Source organism: Spinacia oleracea, chromosome 2, assembly GCF_020520425.1.
Source record: "Spinacia oleracea cultivar Varoflay chromosome 2, BTI_SOV_V1, whole genome shotgun sequence".
In the NCBI taxonomy this organism is placed as follows: Eukaryota; Viridiplantae; Streptophyta; class Magnoliopsida; order Caryophyllales; family Amaranthaceae; genus Spinacia; species Spinacia oleracea.
This window is the reverse complement of record NC_079488.1, coordinates 66,772,625-66,780,256: the sequence shown is the minus strand read 5'-3', so window position 1 is coordinate 66,780,256 and position 7,632 is coordinate 66,772,625.

Genomic DNA, 7,632 nt, shown 5'->3' with positions numbered 1-7,632 from the left:
TCAAGAGCAAGCATCGAGCGACAAAGGAATTAGGAAATGCACACTTGTCCCTAAGGACAAGTGGGAGACTGAAGGAAATAATGCCCTTGGTCCAAGTATGCATTCTATGTTAAGTCTAATAAATGCGGTTCAGTATTAATTAACAAGTTAATAATTCAGTGAGATCAAGTGAGCTGAATGCCTAGCTAGAGGCCGCTTCAGTTCAAGTGGAATTAATGATATTAATCCACAGCTTACTCTTGACTGAACCCGTAGGGTCACACAAATAGTACGTAAACGGATCAAGTATTTAATGGTATTAAATACTCCATCTATGAATATTCGGAACCGACGGATCTTGGTTTCAGTGGGAGCTAAGATCGTCACAGGCAAGAAATGAATACTCCGGAAACGATGATATTGCCGGAAACGGAAATATGGATCGTATCGGAAATATGAATATTATCCAAGTCGTAGATGTTGCCGGAAACGGAAACATGGTACGTATCGGAAAATATTATTGGAAATGGAAATATTACCAGAATCGGAAATATTACCGGAAACGGAAATATTGTCAGAATCGGAAATATTACCGGAATCGGAAAATAATTCCGGAAACGGAAATATTAAATATTTGTTCGAAACGGAAATTAATTCCGGAATCGGAAATGTTAAATATTGTTCGTATCGGAAATAGATTCCGGAAATGGAAATTTAATCGGAAGCGTATAGTACGAATTAGCATCGGACGAGGCTTGCCGGACGAAGGCCCAGCACGAAGCCGGGGCCATCGCCCAGCAAGCATGCGCGCCACAAGCCCAGCCAAGGCAGCGGCCAGGCCTACCGCAAGGCAGGCCCAGCGCGCGCCAAGGGCCACGGCTGCGTGGGCCGTGCTGCGCGGGCTGCTGCTCGCACGCGCATGGGCAGCCCTTGTGGCTGCCGTGTGTGTGTGAGTTTGTGCTCATGCGTGATTCCTGAATCTACAAGAGTCAGTGTATGATTAAATTTCTATTCCTAATTGGATAAATTAATTAAATAGAATTCATGTAGAATTCTAATTCCAATTAATTCGCATCCTACTAGGATTACGATTCCTTTTCCATAACTCTATAAATAAAGGCCTAGGGGTCATAATTTATACACAAGTTTCAAAGTATTCAAAAGTGAGTTTTTTGAGAGAAAATTAAAACACACATCTTGCTCAAAAGTGCCGAAATTTTCTAGTACCTTAAGGGCGATTCTAGTTGGTCAATCTTAAGGCGGATCCGGACGTGCTGTGGACTATCTACGGAGGGACGACACTTGGAGTCCTAAAAGACTTGTTCTTGTTCGGTTCGGGCGCAGCTAGGGAGGGCACGCAACAAAGAGTATGCATCTAAATTATGCTATATGATTATGTGTAAATAATATGTTGTCCTGGGTTAATGGTTGTTTCCTCATGATCTATGTAGTGTCATATGTATCATAACCTAACAGAATAAATGCGAAGACACTTCTTGAGCTTTGTCCTGGCCAAAGCCAGGACAATTCAATCATACGCAGCCCAAAATAGGCTGAAGTAAATACGAAAACACTTCTTGAGTTTTGTCCTGGCCAAAGCCAGGACAATTCAATGATACGCAGCCCAAAGTAGGCTGGAGCAAATGCAAAAACACTTCTCGGTTTTTGTCCTGGCCAAAGCCAGGACAATTCAACAATACACAGTCCAAAATAGGTCGAAGTGAATATAGAAATACTTTTTGAGTTTTGCCCTGGCCAAAGCCAGGATAATCAAACATGCAAAGCGGGTCAAAAGGAAATATGGGGGAAACAAAACAATAAAAAATAGCAAGCAAAAAAAAAAAACAAGGTAAAACGCAACATAAGCACGACGAGTTAACAAACAATGGGACCGGCGGCTATACCTCAAAAAACTTATGCAATGTACAGCCCTACAAAATGGCCACTGTTGATCAAAACTAAAAACGATAAATATTATTTCCAGAAACAAATTCTTACTCTCCACGCAGGGAGGACAAAAACAACCAGAAGAAATAAACTATGCATTGGCTGAGGTAGTGCAAGATGAACATGGGGACAGCCGCCTGTGCCATTATTGCCCAGCATCATCTTCAGCATCAGACAGAGGCAATTCCCCAGGGTGAACATTTTCAACACAATGATCAGGCACCCCATCATCCTCTGGCACCGCACCGCCTGCAGCCAAAGACGCTTGCTCGGCCTCCCTCTTCTTTCTCAGAAGCTCAACATGGAGCCCAGCCAACCAAGCAGCTTCGATAGGAGACCAGTGAAGATCAGGATGCTTTTCTTGCACTATTAGCGAAGCAGCCTTCCACCCGCCATCATAGCTCTGAGTGCGCAGAGCATACTGCTCATCTGACCGACGGAAGTCGCGAATGGCAGCCGCAAGTTGATCTTCGATGGAGTTCTGCAGTTGGGCCATCTCATTGTCATGAGATTGCTCAACAGAGAGAAAGTCTTGCTGAAGAGTCTCAATTTTCTGCTGTCCGGTAACCAGATCAATTTGGGCCTGGGAAAAGCTAGCCTGCAGCTGATCACGCTCTTCAGTAACAAGCCTCAATTGATCATTGGCCGAAGTAAGACAGGTCGAAGATAGCTCCAGACTATCAGTTAGCTCCTCAATTTTTTTCTTTTGGGCCTCCATATGGGCAGCATTGGCAGCAAGTCGTTTCTGATAAACTATGAAAACTTCTGTCAACTCACGAACAGCGTTGCCACACTAAGAACATAGAAAAAGAGGCAAGCATTGTAAGTTAGTGCATAGCAAAAGAAACGAACCAATGTACCAAAGGAGAAGAGAAATAAACCAAGTATACCTCCATGACCTTCTGGCAAGCATTCGCCCCAGGAGTATACAAACGCTCTTTGGGCAGGTCGCTGGGCAACTGCAGACCTCTCAACATCCTCAGGGCAAGCGTCCCGCCTTTCTCAGGGTAGTTCCCATATAAGCTTTCTGATTCGGACACGTCCCAGCGCGGGACAAAAGTACGATCCGAAGCAGAAGGACCAGAGAAGATAGCAGCCAGCTCAGGGTCGGCCTGGGGACGAATGTCGAGAAACTCTTTCTCAACAAACTCCTTATGCCGACCTATGATATGCAGGTCAAGATCATCAGCAGCCAGATCATTTCCTTGAAGCTCTTGCTCCAAAAACTGTCGAAGAGAGCTACCAGAATTGTTGCTACGATGGGGATCAGCCGCAGAAGGGGAGGCTCGAAGTAGCTCAGCCCCACTATCAAGCCTGGGTTGTTTCCCAGGACGCTGAACAAAAGGCGGCTCTTCAGCTTCGATGTCCACAGGATCGGACGCAGAGCCCGAACGACCTGGCTGGTCACATACCTCATCAGCCACTTCCCCAAAATCATGACCTGCATCCTCTGTTGGAGCTTCGAGCCCAGCCTCGAAATCAGCTCGGTCACGACGAGAGCCTGACAGGGCACCGCGATGGGAAGCTCCACGAGAGGTCTGCCCTCGGCGAATAGGAGTGCTCGCAGAGCCAGTGGTTGTAGAGGAGACCACCCGAGACACTCTGGGAACGATCCCAGAACCGCCACCCCGACCAGATCGGCGTGTAGAACTTCTCCTGCTGCCCTCTATTTGGTCAGCCAAAATTTGATACCCATTCGCAGCGGGATCGGGGGGAGCAGCGCAGATGAAAGAACCATCAGCCCGAACACCCAATTCCTCAAGATTCAAGAATCGACGACCTGGAAATAAAAAAAAATAAAAATAAAAAATAATAAAAAAAAAACGTAAGGAAGAGAAAAACAACTCGCACAAAGAGAAAAGAAAACACGAAGTGAGAAAGTAACACAGAACTAACCTTGAGGGTGAGTAGAACAAAGAAACATAGCGGACAACACGTCATTCCGCAGAACATAACTTGAATGCGGAAGCCAAACACGAGGCAACCGCCCAACCTCTTTACCAGCAGCATTAAACTTGGGCTCAGATGAAAAATGCTCAAAAGCCCTCTCCTCCAAGACAGCACCATCTAAAATCTCGACACCCTCTAGCCGAGTCCGAGGTCGAACAAAACCCCGAGCAACAGGAAAGTCAGCAGGGACAGCGAGCCAGTAAAACCTATCCTTCCACTCTTTTTGACCGGTAGGCATCCCATGGCAGGTCAATCTTCCACGATTGCAATAGATGGAAAACCAACCAATCTTGTTCCCAGTACCACTGTTACGCAGATGATGGACTCGCTTACAGAGAGAAAGGGTCTCACGAAACTCCAAAAACCAATAGACCCAAATATAGCTGATCAAAGTACCAACAGCGAAGGGATGGAGCTGAGCTAAGCAAACGTTAAACGCACGAAGAATCTTCACCAAGGTAGGATCCAGAGGAAAGCGCAAACCAAAGTCCAGACTATAGGCATAAACGCCTATGCACCCCTCTGGTGGATGAGTGATCCGAGCATCGTCGTCTGGCACGATGAGTCGATAACCATCAGGCAGACCATAAAACTCTTTACCAACAACAGCGTGATTCTCTTTTCGCGCATCATCAGTCCACTTAGCGTTCAGCTTCGCGTGTAAGGGACCAAAAGCAGAGGCCTCAGAAAGTAAGGGCGTCGAATCCCCAGGAACGACATTCTCTTCCACGTAGTTCGGAAAAGGCCTCATCTCATTCACCTGGGCCAAAATATCTTCCCCACCAGCTTGCCCACCCACGGAAATAGTGACATGGTTGGCCATCATAGAACGAAAAATAGATTCCCGGCGTCTGTAAACACGCAAAGACAGTTCAGACTCATTAGCTCCAGCAAGCTGCTCAAAATCATCTAACCAGGCCTGTTCAGACAGAGGCTGAACATCAAGCCCTGGGGGGACATTGGACGGCGGATTTATCCTAACTATCCGCGACAGATAGTCATGGCGCATCTCCCTAAGAGTTTGACGTAAAGATGGGGACAGGTCGGCTGTAGAGTCAGGACACCCAGAATCACCCGCATCTGGGGGGGGGGGCGGCTCCTCCCCAGAGGATTCATCGTCAGAGGACAAAGGAATCACAGCAGGCACAGAGCGAGACAAAACATCATGCATTGATTTGGTTCTGTGCTCAGCAGAAGCCCGAGTCTCCTCATCAGAAGATAAAGAGACAGAGGAGGGAGAAGAGGTAACATAGGAAGCAGAGGAAACGCTTTTAGCGTCTGAGCTACTAAGGTTTTGGCTATCAGATGCATCAGACATTATGAACTGAAAGTCACAGGACAAGGGAAAAGGGCACAAAGGTAAATAACAAAAAAAAAAAAAAGAAAAGGGAAAAGCTACTCAACAATGGCGGAAGTTCAAAAACGACTTAACAATGGCGAAAAATACCAGAAATTGAAACCCAAAAAAAAACCTCCAGAAACACTAAAATCAAGCAAACAACAAACAAAAGTCGTACAAAAGAATCGGAAAGATAAAGTATTATGTTTCTTAATCAGTGTGCTCAACAAATCGGCGGAACTGAGTGTGGCTATTACGTTATGAAGTTCATGTTAGAGATAGTCACGTTACAACATGACTATGAAGGCCGGCTAGATGAGGTAATTAAGTAACTAATTGATTCGTATTCTAGACTATTAATACATTGTCATTAGTTGCTTGAATGTTAAAATGTGACATTTCATTTGCATTTAATCGATCTAATGCTCCATCAATTTTTTGTTTTTGTAAGGTCTATACTCCGAGGACCGCGCCTTATGCTAGTGAGGAAATTGATGTGGTTCGTGAGCAATGGGCGAAGTTTTTTACCACCAAGTATTTATTATTGACCTGAGGGCGCTTGATCGTGTTGGTTTAGATGTTATAGAACAATCTTTTATGTTAAAATGTATGCGTACGTTGAAATTGGAACGTAAATATATTTAAATGTATCGGTATGTGCACTTTTGGTTTTGGGATATATACAAAACTCCAGTTGTTGTTTTTATATTTGTTATACAGGTTGCGTTATTCTATTATTGTTTTGACAGGTTTCTATATTTGGTGCAAGGCACTCTAGGTATCCCTAAACAAAATTAGAATTTTCCCGCCAAAAGTGCTTTTTTGCAGCGTACATATATGTTGTACGCTGCAACAAGGGAAAAAAATTTCGCAAAAATTCAGACTTGTTGCAGCGTACAAATAAATGTACACTGCAAAAAATTGAGTAATTCAGACTTGTTGCAGCGTACAAATAAATGTACGCTGCAAAAAGTTGAGTCTTTTGCAGCGTACATATATATGTACGCTGCAACAAGTCCAAAATTTTGCCAATTTTTTGGCACTTGTTGCAGCGTACATCTAAAAGCCCGCTGCAACAAATCACTTTTTGCAGCGAACTTGTACGCTGCAACAAGTTCAGACTTGTTGCAGGCCCCCCAGTTGCAGCACACGATGTACGCTGCAACAGGGGTCTAAAAGCCCGCTGCAATAAGGGTTTTTTCTACTAGTGGGGTTAGAATCAAAAGGAACACAGCAACGGAAACCTCCCTTCGCGAAATGGCAAACGAAAACACGAGGGGCAAATGACCACCACAAGCAACAAGAACACTAGCAATCGACCGGAAAAGTGACGACAAACACAAAAATGAGCAAAAGATCGAATTTTGAGAAGACTTTTGCAAATAACAAGCAACGGAAAATGAGAGCACTCAAGTGTTTTTCTCAGAAACACCAAGGAGAGAGAAGGTAAGAAATGAAGATGAAGAAGGAAGGAAGTTACCTTTTCTTTTTAAAAGCCAAAGAAGAACGGCTAGGATGCGAGCAACGATACAGTTGCACAAGCAGGATGAAGGACACGTGTAGACCTCAATTCAACCAAACTTAATCATGATGAAGGACGGTCCAGATTGAGCGACGATTCCAATTGACTCTTCGGATGGGCAACGCGTGGCACGAGGAAAAGCCGGTTAAAATCCCCAAAGATTTCTTACCATTCACCTCAAAGAAAGCCCGCCCAAAAAAAAAAAAAAAAAAAAAAAAATTAGATCTACTCTGGAGGGACTGGTAGCAAGAAAATACACAGCCAGGACAAAAGCAAAAAGCCAACAAAACAAGCATTGCAGCCCCAAAGAGTCCAGATCAAGGACAGAAGAGCAGACCTGACTTAAAAGGTCAGCTCTACTCTTGAGGGACTAGTTGTACGGGGTCATATCCAGATCAAGGATAGAAGAGCAGACCTGACTTAAAAGGTCAGCTCTACTCTTGAGGGACTAGTTGTACGGGGTCACATCCAGAGAGGACAGAACATCAATGACAGAGCAAACCCTGACACCCAGGGCACACCCAAGTCAAAGAAAGACTCTAAACCCCAAGCCAAGCATATGCAGCCCAGGCAGATCAAACCTCCCCAGATCACGTATAAAGACACAGAGCAGAGCTAGACAAAGCTGCATCAGTCCAAGAAGGGACCTGCAGGCTAAACGACAACGACAAGGAATAAAGTACATCGCCGTCATACACGTGGCGGCATCTAAGTAGGCCAAAGTACAGAATAGTACACCTATAAATAGCACCCACATCATTCATGATGGGACACATTCTTACACACGGTACTTGCTCCACCTTCTCTCTATATTCCCTCTCTAAAGACTTCTTATCTATTTGCTGACTTAGGCATCGGAGGGGGTTTCCTCGGTTAAACCCCCGAGGTTAGCTCA